This window comes from Lutra lutra, chromosome 13 (genome assembly GCF_902655055.1).
Source record: "Lutra lutra chromosome 13, mLutLut1.2, whole genome shotgun sequence".
Classification (NCBI taxonomy): Eukaryota; Metazoa; Chordata; class Mammalia; order Carnivora; family Mustelidae; genus Lutra; species Lutra lutra.
Window position 1 is genome coordinate 44,249,470 of NC_062290.1, and position 17,032 is coordinate 44,266,501.

General features: G+C 38.9%; 1 long non-coding RNA gene across 1 annotated transcript; it reads left to right on the plus strand.

Moving 5' to 3' along the window:
• The first annotated feature begins 1,485 nt into the window (after window positions 1–1,485).
• On the plus strand, window positions 1,486–7,157 carry LOC125083197 (uncharacterized). Its single transcript, XR_007122210.1, has 3 exons — window positions 1,486–1,650; window positions 5,362–5,406; window positions 6,918–7,157. It is a non-coding gene; the product is annotated as an uncharacterized LOC125083197 (long non-coding RNA).
• Window positions 7,158–17,032: the final 9,875 nt, after the last annotated feature.

Consider the following 17,032-nt stretch of genomic DNA (forward strand, 5'->3'; position numbering starts at 1 on the left):
CATCATCACATATCATCAGGGAAATGTAAATCAAAACTACAATGAGATATCACCTCATACCTGCCAGAATGACTAAAATAAACAACACAAGAAACAACAGCTGTTGGTGAGGATGTAGAGGAAAAGGAACCATCATATTGGTGGGAATGCAAGCTGGTGCAGCCACTCTGGAAAGCAGTATGAAGGTTTCCTTAAAAGTTTAAAAATCGAACTATGCTGTTATCTAGGAATCTCACTACTGGGTATTTACCCAAAGAACACTAAAATACTAATTAAAGGGATACAGGTACTCTGAAATTTATAGCAGCATTATTTATAATAGCCAAGATATGGAAGCAGCCCACATGTCCATTGATTGATGAATGGATAAAGAAGAGGTGAGATATGTTTCTATATAATGGAATATTGCTCAGCCATCAAAAAGAATGAAATCTTGCCATTTGCAATGACATGGATGGAGCTAGAGAGTATTATGCTAAGTGAAGTAAGTCAGAGAAAGAGAAATACTATTTGGTTTCACTCATATGTGGAATTTAAGAAACAAAACACACATACAAATGAGGGAAAAATAGAGTGAGGCAAACCAAAAAACAGGCTCTTAACTATAGAGAATAAGATGATGGTTACCAGAGGGGTGGAGGTTAGGGCTGTGGGTGAAATAGGTGATGGGGATTAAGGAGTGTGCTTGTGATAAGCACTGGATGATTAAAATAAAAACTTAAGAAATAAATAATTTAAAAAATTATAATCCAGTAGTCTATGAAATCGTCATCTTAACCAAAAAGATGAAGATAGCACTTGAATATAATTTTTTTGTTTTAGAGAGTATGTGTGTGTGTGTGCACGAGTGGGGGTGAGGAGCCGAGAAAGAGGGAGAAAGAGAATCTTGAGCACCCGGGTTTGCTCTCAGGACCCTGAGACCATGACCTGAGCCGCTTAACTGACTGAGCCCCACCAGGCACACCCACTTGAATATGATTTTTTAAAATTTACTCAGATCATTTTCTATTCTGATCCAGAACTGTTTATATATGCAAAATAACATGTTACGACAACCCCCCCCCCAAAAAAAAATCCCAGAGTGTCCCCTAACAGATGGTGCCACATAACTCTGTAATGAAGGGTAGTGTTGCAGGATAAAATCTTGGTGGAAGTACTCTTGTTTGTTTTCCCACGAGGACAGAATGAATATGGAATGTAAGTAACATTATTGTAAGACCACATGTGCTACAGTGACTTGGCACAAGGCAGCTGGCTTACAGGTGCTCTGGCAAGTTGTGCCGGGAAAGCTTTTTTTTTTTTCTTTTGTATGTCTAATATCATGTGCACGAAATGATTTTAATGTGGTTGTGGTGTGTGTGTGTGTGTGTGTGTGTGTGTGTGCACGCATGCTGGGGTAGTTTCCGGAAACAGGTGACAGCTCCATTTTCGTTCTGAAGAGGATCCTTTGTTGTGGGTCCTATCGGGGATCCTTAGCTGGAGCGACAATCTGTTCCTCTGCATCAGAATTGAGAAAAGGAAACTTAAAGACAAAATGGACCAAAAAGGTACCTTGGAAAAACCAGCTTTGGCCATGGAGTGCTAGTAAGATCATTTGGACCAAGGCAAGTGGGCCAGAAGAGATTAGCAGCAACTTTTATAAACAAAGAGGTAATTATTACACATTCTTATTGACCTTTAATCCAGAAACGTCCCAGTGTTTGTTTTTGAATCAGATATACTCAACTCTTGCTGCTGGAACGCAGTCGGCTTGCAGCAAAGAGGAAGGTCCTGTAACAAGAGAGCCCAGTGTGAGCTCTTGGGAATGTAGAAGGCATTTCCTTACCTAGGTGCCTCGCTGCTTTGTCGGCAACGAATCTCCTCCCAACACGTTCATCTAAGGGCTGCCCTTTCAGCTCTTGAGATAAAGAGAGGAGGGAGTAAAAAGTAGCCACCCATACAACTGCGCCGAAATAAAACTGCTCTGGTTAGATTCTGACCATTCCCCATTGTGCATTCTCGTTCGATGATGTAAAGTCGTTCGGGTGTGGGAAGCCATACCATGAAGCACAGGAAATGGTTTAAATCTTTGGAAATGTTTCTAAGGTTAAATAAATGGGGAAATGACTATAGTTAAAGTTGCCAGCCACTTCAGAGTCATTTTTACTGGAAGATATTTGTTGATTGTCAGTGTTCCTCGGAAAACAGACACGACCGAGTTATACTGGGCTAGTCTGCTTCCCGGGTTAAAGACGCTGGGATTGGTTCCTTGACTTTGCTCAGATTCAACTCGGACTCAAGCAGCCTCCTGGGAATCAGTCAGTGAGAATTATGTACATCTTACTGATCTAATAGTATGACTGGGATTTTTAGATGGATGAGGATAAGCAGATGAGCGTTTTAGGAGTTTTCGGTAAATAATTGTTGTTGCCTTCATTAAAACCTATAGGGGCACCTGGGTGGCTCAGGAGGTTAAGCAGCCAACTCTTGATTTCAGCTCAGGTCATGATCTCAGGGTCCTGGAATCAAATACCACCACGCCCACCTCCCTCCCACCCCTGCCCCACATCAGTCTCCGTGATCAGGGGGAAGTCCGCTTGGGATTCTCTCTCTCCCTCTGACCCTCCCCTTGAATGCTCTTTCTCTCTCAAATAAATAAATAAATCTTTAAAAAAATATTTCAAAAAAACCCAATAGACACATGTCTAAGCTGCTTTGGTGGAAATGTTATACCAATTCCAACAGCTGTTAGATATGATGATTTTAAGGAAATCATGCGATGTGGGTCTTGATGACAAAATACGAATATAAATCAAGACCAAAAGGGAAGCTCACTGGCTAAAAATGCCTGACAAGCTGTACTATTCTATAAGGTAAAAGAAATAGCCAAAATGCTTATTTGGCCTAACACCAGCAGTTTGTATGCAGTCCTCGTGACCATCTCAAGGACCTGGGAAAATCAGGCTTCTTGGCTTCCTGTTTCTCTTTTGTCTCTGTAATTTCCTACATTTGACTGCTTTACCTCCAAAGAATAAGGCAAAGGAATTAATTTCAAGGTACTCTTTTGTCATAGAATGTCAGCCAGCATTCTGTACATGTAATTATTATGGTTATGGAACATAGCATACACTATTGTAACTACATGTCAGCATTTCTGTTAGCCTGACTAAGGCATTTATTCCTTAGGGCACTTTATCATGTCCAACTTTCTGTTCCCAGTACCTAGAAGATTGCCTCATAAATAGCAGGCTCTTAATTCATGATTTTTGAAAAACTAAATGAATAATAAAAGGTCATATAATAGTTTAAGTATGGCTGAATAATTATGTCCACCCATACGATGTCTAGATAGCTTTAAAACCACTGTATTGAAATATTCACATAAAATAAAATTTTCCTTATAAAAGTATACAATTCAGTGGTTTTGAGTATATTTACAATGTTGTGCAACTATCAGTACTCTCTAAATTTAGAGCATTTTCATCATCTTAAAACGAAGTCTTGTACCCATTAGTGTTTGTTTTCCAAACCCACCACCCTCTAGGCCCTAGCAACCACTAGTTTACTTTCTATCTTTGTGGGTTTGCTCTTCTGGATATTTTCTATGATTAGAATCATGATATGTGGGGTTTTTTTGTAACATGTTCCTTCCAGTTACCATAATGTTTTCAAGGTTTAGTCATGCTATACCATGAATCAATATTTCATACTTTTTTATGGCTGAATAATATACCATTGTATGGATATAGCCATTCATCAGTTCATGGACATTTTGGTTGTTTCTACTTTGTGGCCGTTATGAATAATGCTGCTATAAATATTCATGTACAAGTTTTTCTGCGGGCATGTATTTTCAGTTCTCTTGGGTATATACCCAGTAATTCCAGTAATTACTGTGTCAAATGGTAGCTCTCTTTGACTTTGGAGGAAGTGCCAGACTGCTTTCCAAAGTGACTGCACCATTTTACAATCACACAGTATATGAGATTCAAATTTTTCTCCATCCTCACCAATACTTGGTATTCTCTGTCTTTTTGATTTCAGCCACCCCAGTGTATATGAAATGGAATCTCATTGTGGTTTTGATTTGCATTTCCCTGGTGACTCATGATGTTGAGCCTCTTTTTATCTACTTATTAACTATTTCTATATCTTCTTTGGAGAAATGTCTATTCGAACTTCTTGCCCATTTTTAAATGGGGTTATTTTTCCTTTTATTGTTTAGTTTTAAGAGTTCTTTATACATTCTAGATACAACTTCTTTATGAGATAAATGATTTTAAAATATTTTCTCCCAATCTTTGGGTTTTCTTCTCACTCTTTTATGCACCCTTGAAGCACATCAACTCCTCATTTTGATGAAGTCCAATGTACCTGTTTTTTCCTTTGACTGCCTATGCTTTATTGTCATATTTAAAAAAACTGTTATCTCATTCAAAGTCACAATGGTCACATACGTTTTCTTCTAAGATTTGTATAGCCTCATCTCTTAAGTTTAGGTTTTAAATCCATTTTGAGTTAATTTTTGTGTATGGCATGAGATAGGGGTCTAACCTCACTCTTTTGCATGTCGTTTATTCAGTTGTCTAACAATGCTTTTAACATATAGTGAGTCTATCAGCAGAAGTTGGGTGGTGTTTGAGAACCTAATAGAATCTCAATAACTCAGACTATGCTACACTCAAAACTAATGATAATTTGGATATTGACTTTGTGTTAGTTATAAAGAAAGGCTTTATCAAGAAAATTATCAGTAAACGGAATGTCCATATACTTAGGAAATTCTACTGAAACTCTATTAACAGTATCTATTCACTCATATGTTATCTGTAATCTTTATATATTTTTTATTTTAAAAATTATCGAACACCTTGGTTTAGTTGGGCTCTTTGAATTGCAGAGAACAGAAATGCTTGCCATTAACCTAAAAGAAAAGAAAAGGAGTCTGCTCACATGAATATGCAAAGCTATCATGATCCAAGTCTGGTGGCTGTATTCTTTTTTTTTTTTTTTAAGATTTTATTTATTTATTTGACAGAGAGAGATCACAAGTAGGCAGAGAGGCAGGCAGATAGAGAGAGGGACAGAAGAAGGCTCCCCGCCAAGCAGAGAGCCCGATGTGGGGCTCGATCCCAGGACCCTGGGATCATGACCTGAGCCGAAGGCAGAGGCTTTAACCCACTGAGCCACCCAGGTGCCCCTGGTGGCTGTATTCTTAAGAGGGCTCTTAGTTACTTAGTTCAAGTTTGAGAAAGAAGGAAGGACTTTTAGTATAATGTAGGAAGGAGATTAACTTCTCTTGGTGGAATGTCTTGTTTTTCTTTAGATATCTCATTCTGGGACAGAGTACCTTAATGTCTATCCTTTTCTCTTCATCCTCAGGAATAAAAGCATTCCCATTCTAGCAATAGAAATGGAGCCCAGAGGGTAAGTGGGATTTCCAGCTTAAAAGGTGTGCACTTCGTGGGAAGGATAAGTGCTGAAAAAGACCAAGGGCTATGAAGGAGCCCCAGAGAGAAGCTCTCTACCCTGCTAAGGAGTGGCCATGTGGGATAACCTGAGAAGCTAGAACTAGGGTCCCCAGTTGTAGAAAGAATAGGAGCATCAGATCTGACTTCTTCCTACCTTCACAACAGTGTATAGGTCTGATCTTTCATTTGATGCTGGAGTGAGAAATCACTAGTATAGATTTGGGGTGTTTGTATGTGTCTGCCTGGCCTAACCTGTTTTTTCATGTATACAAAGACATGGAAAGTGGCGAGCAGGGTGAGAGGTGATGTACCTTCCATCTTTAATCGGGTTGGATGCTTCCATCAGTAGGACATGCAAAGAGAGTTATTAGCTAACCAATTAGTCAGGATTTTTTTTCTTTTTCTTTTTTTTTCTGACTCTTCTTCCTGCCCTCCACACTCCATATCTCTGAGTTAAGGGGCACCATGCCTGATTACACTAAGACTCATGGGGAATTGACTGTTTTCCTTATGACTTACATGTCTGTTTCTCCCTAACTTGCTGAAGTTTCTTTTTGCTTCTGACTTTGCCTCCTTACTTTCTCAATGCAATTTCTCTGACTCACAGATCTGCATATTTATGGCTATTAATTTCTCAAAACAACATGGCATAACACCTGCCACCCTTGAGTCTGCTTCATAGTCCCTATGCTGTCTTTGAACTTCAATTCCCATGGCTCATTTCCAGTTCCTGCAAGAGGGAGGGTTGGACCAGCTCAGCCTTTCACCTTGGATGACCTCATGTGTGTCTGACCAGCTTTCAGATCATTTGTCTTTGGCTTGCTCCCTTACCCCTGTAATGGCTGGGTCTTAGACTCATGTGGATTACATGCAGCTGGCCATCTAAAGGCCAAGGAGGAGGATTAGCCGTTTAAGAGAACCTGGGAACATGGAAAGCCTGGTGATTTTTAAACCTAAAAATTGCCTACTATGCTATGGAAAACAAATACATGTAACTTCTGGGCAAGTGTATATAAATAAAAATAGATATGTTCCATTCTTTTGAAATAATAATTTAAAAAAAAACAGTAAACTTGCTTATTCAAACATTTCACAAATGAATGGAGAATGAATACCAATTAGTAAGATTTTTATATTTTTAAGAACTTAGTTATTTTAACCAACCATATTCTTTAATACTATAGGAGAACTGGGTCTCTGTGTTCTTGCTATTTTCTCTAATGTTCCTTAGAAGGACTCATTTTTTCTCCCCCTATCCTTGCTAGGAAGTTCTTTTAGAGGTCAAAGAATGTTATAGGCTGAATTGTGTCCCCCAGCCCCAAACTCCTGTGTTGAGAGTGTTCATACAGTCACATACAATATGACTGTATTTGGAGATAAGGTGTTTAGGGAGTCATTAAGCTTAAATAAATTTGTAAGTGTGAGGACCTTAATCTAATACACTGGTATCTTTACTATCCTTACTAGAAGAGGAAGAGACACCAGAGTTCTCTTTCTTTCCTCATGCACACATAGAAGAGAGACTGTGAGGACGCAGCAAGAGGAGAGCCATCTACAAGTCGGGAAGAGAAGTCTCACCAGAAACCAACCCTGAGGGCGTCTTGATCATGGACTTCAGCTCCAGAGCTGAGAGAGGGTAAATCCCTATTGTTGAAGCCAACCAGTATGTGATAGCTCGTGACAGCTCTTGTTGACTAAGACGAAGAAGGAAGCAAATGTTGTATGGGGTCAATCCTAACTATCTGTAGTGCTGAACTCAGTTTTATTTTTGTCCCAATACTCATAAAATGACATGATTTAAGCATTTGTTTACATGTTTTTGTGCATCTCCTTCCCCCTTTTACAATATAAACCCCACAGGGAGAGGACTAGACTGGCTGTCTTGGCCCCTACCGTCCTCATAGGCAATGGTAAACAAATACATAGTTACTGAGTGAATGAATTGCTGATGAAATCATTTTGGTACAACTTTATGAATGAGAACCTGTAATATTTTTTCCCCAAATATTAATATTTGACCCAGCTGATCATTCTTTTCTTCTCATGATGCTTTCTACATTTAGCTTTTAGGAGGTCACATGCTTTTGACTTAACCTTTTTGTCTAAGGGTTACTCCATCACCACCTCCTTTACTAGCCCCTCTTACTTCTGGATGGAAAGGTTGGAGCTTCGGGTCTCAGTTCAATTCCACATCTCTTCCGACAGAAGATGCAATTGTGACTAGGTGTGTAGACTCTTGAACTAGTTCTACTCCTTAAAGAGCAGCATGAATTTAGACAGGTAAATTAACCTCTCAGTGCCATGCTTCAGTATCCTTATTTGTGAAATTGTGAAATGAGGATTGTAGGTGCCTCAAAGCATTGTTGTGAGAGTTAAATGAGTAATACGTGTAAAGCGCTTAGAATGGTGCCTGGAACATAGAAGGCACTTGGCTAATTTAAGATATAGTTATTTCTTGTATCAATAACATTTTCTTTCTCATCCACAATCTCTCTGTAGGTGATTTTATTCAATCCCACAGCTTTAATAGCCCTGAACGGCTGCACAGCCCCACACTCATACAACCACCATAGATTCAACTGTGTAGGCAGGATTCTAAGATGCCCCTAAGGTTCCTGTCTCTTGGTCTATACGTGCTGTGGACTGCCCGCACCCCACCCCATGTAGGTGGATCCTGTGAATACGCTATGATATCACTCCTGTTATTAGGATACTAATCAGCTGACCTTGAGATAATCAAAAGGGAGGTCATCCTGATGGGGCCATATCTAATCAGGTGAGCCTTTCAAAGAAGGTGAGACAGCAGAGAGAGGCCCTTCTGCTGGCCTGGAAAATAGCACACAGCGACAGTGTGAACCGTGCATGGGAGCTACACAGCCAGAAGCTGAGAGCAGCCACCAGCTGCTCAGAGCAATCCCTGTCCAACAGCCAGCAAGAAAACGGGGACCTCAGTAATGCAGCTGCAAGGAAATGAATTCTGCCAACAACCAGTGAGTTTGGAAGAGGATCCCAAGCCTCAGATGAGAATCCCAGCCCTGGTCGACACCTTTAATTCGGCCTGGTTGAGACCCTGAGCAAACAGCCTGCTAACCCTTAATTGGAATTCTGATTGACAGAAACTGAGAGATAATAAATGGGTGTTGTTTTCAGCTGCTAAATTTGTGGTAATTTGTTACACAGCAATAGAAAACACATACACCCACTGCCAAATTTACTTCTCTATGTCAATGGGGAGGAAGAATCTCACACTTCCCATATCCAAAAAGAACTTTTGACTTCTTTCCACGATTCTGCATTCTCCCTTCCTCCTCTCAGTAGGATGCTCAGGCCTAAACACTAGAATGATCCTTGATGGCTCTCCTTCCCTCAGACCTCTCAGACGGTACATTAGCAAGTCCTGTAGGTTCTGTCATCAAAATAGAACCTCATTGGGCCACTTCTCACCGCCTTCTCTGCAGTCGCCTTGGTCCAAGCCACCTCCATCTTTTGCCTGGATCTGTGCAAATAGCATCTAGCTGCTCTTCTCATTCCACGCAATCAACTCTGTCACTGTGGCCACGGGGAGTATTTTAATGTTAATCAAGCCATGTCCCTCTGTGTGGGATGCACCCAGGATTTGTCATGACACTGAATAAAATCCAGATTCCTCACCATGAGCTCAAGGCCCTGCATGACTTGGTGCCTGGCTACCTCTCTGATCTCATTTCCCACCAATATCCTCTTTCCTCATTGTGCTCCAGCTACCTTGGCCTTTTTGCTTTTCCATTATGATGCCAAGTAAGGTTGCATTCCAGGACCTTTATAATTGCTTTTCCCTTTGCCTGGAACATTCTGCCCCACATCTTCCATGACTCCTTCCCTCATTTCATTAGATTTCTGCCCAAATATTACCTCCTCTGGCAGCCTTCCCTGATTGTTCTAAAATAGCCAACCCCTCCCCCTCCTTCACTGCCTATTTGTCTTCATTCCACTTAGCACTCCTGGCATTGCTACACGTGGTGTGTTCTTTATTTGTTAGCTTATTTGTTTATTGCCTATTTCCAGTGTCAGAATACAAGTTTCATCAGAGCAAGGACTTTGACTCTCACCACTCAATCCTCAGGTCTTATAACAGTGTCTGGCATACATAAAGAAGGCACTTAAATAACCTTTAATGAATGAAGAACATAGAGAGATAGTTGATAAGTTGACCTTAAAAGCAGAATTGAAACTTCTAAGAAAGTCCTGATCATGACACCTGTTAACAATAGGCACTGAGAAAACATTCTTTATTCAATTCAGAAATATTTGTGCTACCAAATTTTAGAGAAGTTTAATGCTACTGAAACAATACTAATGATATTGCTGATGCCACTTTTGCTGATGCAAGGTTATGGGGGTTGAACCTTAAGAGATAATGTTCTCATTATGTCCTCTCTCTCTCTCTCTCTCTTTTGGCAAGGAAGAACTGATTTTGGTAATCCAAATGCTGAAATCAAAATTCTAGCCCTGATCAAGACAGACATGAAAATGGGGCTCTGATGAGACCATGCCCCTTTACTAATTCAGTGGCAAACAGAGCTAGAAAGTATGTGACATGGAAAATGGAGTTATTCAGGGCTCATCTCGTATTTTAGGTATCTGGACAGATCACAGGTTCACAGTTCCAGCACAACAAATAGATGCCATTACGATGAAGTCTGAGATGTTGGAAGGTTTTTCCCAGTATCAAAAGGACTTCAGTGACCCAAGATCTATCAATGTTTAAGATCAAATTTCCAGGTTTGCAATGATCACTTCCTACATAGAGATACCATCATCACCTTTCTTCCCTCTCACAATAGAGCTTTTTTTAAAGCTTATTGGGAAACAGTCTCCACCAGGCTAGTAATGAGCTAGCTTTTCTGCAGTGTAGAATGTGGCAGACTGATTATGAAGAAAGTCAATACAATTTGGTGTTCTCGTTTCCATCTGGTATTTTGTTTTCTACTCTTTCAAAACTATTATATCTGCTAAAATAATGCACTTGTTTCTTTTTTCCCTAGCATGTCATCTCCTTGCCAACCTGAGACTTCAAAAACTATGTATATATCTCTTAAATTATAAAAGAACATTTGTTGTAATTTAGAATGATTTAATCAAGCAAATCAAATTCGATTTCCTTCTAAATTATCCTCAAAAGAAAAGAAATAAATGAAATAATTTCTTAAAGCTTTAAAATAGATATGAAAATATTTACTATTTACTAAAAAGGCACTTTTTTGAACTCTAGTCAAGTATGGAAGTATGCTGTGAATTAAAAATCTGATCTGATAAAACGACACATGAATATTTTAGCAGGAATTTTGGTCCCAATGCCCAGGAGATGGCTGTAAATCTGCCTGTAATACAAAGCTCGCTCGTGTTTGACAACTTCAGAGAGCCAACTATTTGGGTATTAAAAACTCCTGCCCAGATTACTGTTAATGCTAATCCTGATGGAATTACTTAATAAGTATGATTTTTATCCCTTTTATAATGTCATAGCTCTATGACTGTTACATGTCTCACTTTGACTGGATTCTGGCTTTTTCCATTGTGCACATGGATAGAAATTATGGTCTGTTTCTCATGAAGGTAGGTTTAGTTCTAGTTGAATGAATATGATAAAAGAATTATTTCTTTTCAGTGAATGTCAGCATCATGCCCATGACCTTAAAAAAAAAAATCGTAAATTTTATTTAGATACAGAGACAGGGCAATAATTTTAAGATTTTTAAAAAAAAGGGGTTTGAGGAGTAGGAAAGGAATAAATGAAACAAGATGGGATCGGGAGGGAGACAAACCATAAGAGACTCTTAATCTCAGAAAACAAACTGAGGGTTGCCGGGGGGAGGCAGGTAGGGAGAGGGTGGTGGGGTTATGGACATTGGGGTGGGCAAGTGCTATGGTGAGTGCTGTGAAGTGTGTAAACCTGGCGATTCACAGATCTGTACCCCTGGGGCTAATAATACATTATATGTTAATTAAAAAATTAAAAATTAAATAAAATTAAATTTTAAAAAAATGTTGACCAGAACTGTTCAAATAATCAAAGCTTTAGTTAACAAAGTGGTTAAGAGACTAGGGGTGTCTGAGAACTTTCTAAATTGCACTCACGTCACACAATAGCAATTGTCCTGGGGGAGCTGAAGGGAGACAGACTTCCAGGAGCTAACAGAGTGGGATGAAATGTTGACAAATAGACCAACAGAACATGAGCAACGACTCTCCCCTCATCACCCACCTTCCCACTCATTTCATGGATGAGTAAATAGCTATTCTTCATTCTGTCTCGCTATTTGTAACAACATATGCCTTATTTAGGTCACAGGTTAATAACCACATTAAAATCCATGATATGACGAGCTACAGCAAAAGGAATCCAGTGTTTAAATGAAGTCATTGGATTAAATGCCTCAGCACCCCAGCGCTTCCATATTATTTTCTCATTAATTTTCCTACTATTCCTGTGGGGAGGTGGAAGCTATGATATCCATTTGACAAATAAAGACACTGATGCAAAGAGAGAACCAAATCCAAAAAAAAAAAAAAAAAGACCAGGTGGGAAAATGGCAGCAGAATCCGGATTTAAAGACTCTCTATTACTAGATCCACAATGGCACAATCCATTGAATTTCACATTAAAAATAAGTGCCTTTCTCTAAGTAGAAACAGAACAGGCACCCTGGGCTTATGTTGGCTTCTTTTATGAGAAGAAACTTTTTTTCCCTATTTTCCCAGGGGACCTGAAAAGCCCTCATTATGGAATTTGCTGTTTAATTATGTAAAGTGTTCATTTTTAGGGTTTGAATGTACACAGTTGGACACCTTAGTAGGCAATTTAGATTGTTAGAGCAGCACTATACGTACCTGTGGTCAGCCAGGCTCTCAGCCTCATGTCAGTCCCACTGACCTTGGCATACAGAGCACCCCCCTCGCCAATCCTCCAGTAAGTCCTCTTAAATTGTTTCTGAACCAGACCATGCACTGATGCTTGATTACAAAATGCCACATCCTAACTATCAAAATTGGCCATCAAGACTCTCCACTAACTCTTCTTTTCTACCCTTTGCTCTCATTCATTTATTCAATGAATATTTATTGGCTGTCCATGTATCTGAGGCACTATTTTAGCTTTGTTATCCAAACCATCATCTTTCATCCCCAGAGGAACTCACATTTACTAAAGGGGGACAAAACAATTATTTAACAGCAAAACAGGTGAAATAATGCATTGGGGGTACAACAAGAAAACTGTATCCATATAAAGAGGAAAAACTAAAAGAAGTGGATTATTATATTGAAAGAAGTTTTTAATATCAAAGGGGGAAAAGGATTCGGAAAAAAATTTAGCTGTAATGCTGTTCATAATAGGCTTATTTATCATAGAAAAGAATTTAAAAATATCATATGCAACTCTCCTAGAATGGGAAATAGGTTAAATCATTATGGTTCATTCCCAGGTTGGAATATTAGGCAGTTTGAAGTGGAATGCTCCTAGCCTCTTCCCAGTCTCTCAAGGAGTGAGACAGAATCTTCTTCCATCACTATTGTGTGGTTCTCCACCAGGGGCCATGCATGGAGTGTCTGACGATGTGCTTGTATGGGAGCTCTTCCTGGCTTGGGAGAGCTTTTCATAATGCACCTTTCTACTTCCTGCCCATGAGCTTTCTGGGAGGTATAGTCTTTGGTTGGTAGACATTGTACTCAAGGATAATCAAACATAGACTCTTCTTCCCACAAGGAGTAACCGCTTGGAACAAGGATGCTTCCTTGATGTTGTGTTTGGAGTAGGATTTAGAGTGGACTGACAGTGAAATACAGTGAAAAAGGATTCTCTTACAGAGCCTCAGGTAGGCAGAGCACATAATTCTGCCATTTAGCTCTAGCCCTCTTGTAAGTGGAAATTCTTTTCAAATAGCTTGACTGATAGTATTGTTTTTCACTACAGTTGTTGGTTTTCATCTTTTTTTTTCCTTCTGAATCATTGTAGGTATTTTAGGGGAGAAGTTTAGGAAAGTATTTGCAGGATACATGCCAGGAGTATTTAAAACTGACTGTTTTATTTGGCTTGTACAATTTTTAAAAATTCCTTCAGGCTGGACATCGATTCTCCACTTTGCCGTAGATTCTACCCCTTCCTACTATCTTAAAATGTCTTGTATGCTCGTTTAAATTCTTTCTTGGCCTTTGAAGCTATCAGTGTTTGCCATTCGGGTTGCATAGTCATAACTGAAGTGGAAAAAAAACAATCACCTGGACAGGTTTTAGGCTGCTATTAGAGATGTCTAACATTTCCAATTTAGAAGTGAATAGGAACCAATAATAAGTTCATACAAGGAAACCTTAAGAAATCCTAGAATTTCCCATTCATTCTTACATACAGGGAGGGAACTTCTTTTGTAGACCTGTAAAGTCTGTCTTCAGTCCTTGAATGGGAGAAAGGAATGTGAGGCCTAACAAAATTGATATTTATGAAAGGACAAGGAAATGCAAGCTATAAGGAATGACATGTAATGGGAATTTTGCCAAGTAATAAAGCAATTGCCTTTCAAGCCAGGCACAGGGCCCAAATCAACTAGCGGAATCCTTCATGGTTCAGATCCTCTTCATTTTCTCTCTACCTCTCCATCTTGCTAGTCAACTCGGATGTTTTCCAAACATTTAGAAACTGGAATGTAATCCCAGAAAGTGAGGGATTTCCTCTGGGCAGCCACCCTGATCTTGGAAAGAAACAAGACTTCAGATTCCACACCCTCTTCCTGGAAAGCCCATTTCAGATTCCTTTCTGATAAGTATTGGGGGAATGCAGATGACATTGAGGAAGACCTAGACCTTCCCATTATTCAGTGGAATCCTCAACAGTGAACCATGATAGTCTCATTTGGGAGAATTCTTCTTAGAATGAACCATTTGGAGAAGCATAGAAGTATCTATGATCTATGTTGACCAGATAATCCTTTTTTTTTTTTTTTTCAAATTGTTACTCTTTTGTCTCAAAAATATTAAACCACAGAAGGCAGACTTTGAGACCTGGGGATATGTATTTTTAACAAGCCCGTCAGGTGATTCTGCTGCAGATGGACCCCAGACCACACCTTGAGAAATACTAAGACTTTATTCACCCGAACTGTATCCGCAAACTTTCCACTGTGAACTTGCAATTATTCTTGATTACAAGGGCCTCAGGTAATAAAAATCTGCTAATAATTCAGAACTCTCCTTTTAGCCATCGATTCCAGTAACTTCTCAAATCTCTACACCCTGACAGAAAGAATTTCTTCACTTGAACAAGGAAGAGAAACAAATGAATCTTCCGTTCATCAACTGGGTAATCAATCCAAGTTCATTACTGAGATCAAGTTAAAGTTCTTTGGGTGTTAAAGTTTCAAGGGCACAAAAATTCAAAAAGGAAAAATCGGTTTAATGAAACTGACTTAATTCAGAATTTCATATAGAAAAAGAACACAGGTAATGGGGAACACAGTAATGGTGAATGTGAGCTTATTATTAAAAAAAAAAGAAGGACAAGAAATATATTATCTCTAATGAAATTTAAGGGATGTAGTAGATTGTGTAAAAATCAGTTACAGAGGGCGCCTGGGTGGCTCAGTGGGTTGGGCCGCTGCCTTCGGCTCAGGTCATGATCTCAGAGTCCTGGGATCGAGTCCCGCATCGGGCTCTCTGCTCAGCGGGGAGCCTGCTTCCTCCTGTCTCTCTGCCTGCCTCTCTGCCTGCTTGTGATCTCTCTCTGTCAAATAAATAAATAAAATCTTTAAAAAAAAATCAGTTACAGAAATGTAAATGTAGACTTATTAAATTGGGCAGAGTATTTCAAGATCATGTATTTATACTTCTGTGAAACTTGTATCAGTCATGCTAAATAAAAGTACATCTTAAAAATACATAAAATAGTGTAAAAATTGTCCTTATCAAAGTCAATAAAGGCTGGAGTTTTGAATATACATGATATTAATATCATGAGTTATAATTAGCAGGCATTTCTTTGTAGATTTTGCTCAGTTTATGTATTAATTTTGTTTTGTATCTTAATGATTGAGTTCAAGAGGAAAATGGAATCCTGTTAAAAAAATATGTGGAAATATTTAGAGAAGTGCAAATGTTGCATAAATGAACAAGTTCCTGAGATAATTTACAACTTTTACCCTTTTATAAGTCTCCCCATAAGCTTCAGACTTTATTTTCTCAAATAAGTCTAGAATTCACTTAAGATGACTGCTAGTAGGGAGCTTTTTAATCTCCAAAAAGACTGTCACAGACTTTGAAAAGATTCCATATATGGTTCCATCAATGACTAAAGTAAGGGGGCCTTGCTTCCACAGCCAACACTATAATTAGCATATATAGCTTGGGGAACACATCATGCACTCTTAAGTAGTATCTGAGACACGAGGGTTTCAGGAGATGTTATTTGCTTTGTATCTCTGTCCAAAATTTATTTATTTACTTTTTTAAAAAAGATGGAATCAGGCACAAATGGCACTTTCTCCCAAAGTAAAGTCTTTACATGTTAATAGTTAAATAAATTAATATTAGCTGTTTAATTTTAATGTTTCTTCCCTAGATTTTAAAATTATTTTCACTTAATGGCAAGTAATAGAAAAGCTTAAAAGCAAAAATGAAATCTACTCTGTCCTATTTTTACCCCCAGCCTAAAGACTTTTAAAAATTTAGATTGATTACATTTCTGTGATTTACTTTCTAATCAATTAACTTTCTTTATGCAACTAGAAGATTATAGCTAGTCTTTATATTCTAGGGTTTTCCAACTTCATGAGTTCTTGTGCTTCTCCTCTCCATTTCTCCTTTTCTCTTTGCCTCCATCCATTCCTTCAACGAATGTGAATGAATGATCACCTTCTATGTGCCAGACATTCTCTGAGCACTGAGAATGCAGGGTGAGAAGACAACTTTGGTTCTCCCGGGGTTTACAGTCTAGTGGGGGTAAAATAAGGAAATAGTTGCAATATGTTGTGTGGTGGGCACAATGATAGGGAGAGCATAGGAGGTAAAGTATGAGTTGAGTGGGAGGGCAAGAGAGGTCAAAGAGAGTTTCCTGGAGAATCTCCATTAGGTGGTTGTTAATTTAGGACCATTTCAGTCTTGTTTTGTTTTGGTTTGGTTGGCTTCAAGTTTTTATGCACAACTGTATAGTCAACTAATCTTTGACAAAGCAGGAGAGCATATCCAGTGGAGAAAAGTCTCTTCAAAAAATGGTGTTGGTCAAATTGGACAGCCACATGCAAAAGAATGAAACTGGACTACGTTCTTACACCACACACAAAAGAAATTCAACATGGATGAAGAACTGAGTGTGAGACAGGAAACCATCAAAATCCTAGAAAAGAACACGGACAGCAACCTCTGTGACATCGGCCACAACAACTTCTTACTAGACACATCTCCAGAGGCCAGGGAATCAGTGAATCAGTCTTTTAACTCCAGATGGCATCATCATTCCTTGCACTTTATAATGATAGTTTTCTGAAAGTTCCCTTGACCTTCTGATAAGATTTCTCACATATTCCAGCCACCAGGCCATTGGCCAAACTTTACTTATT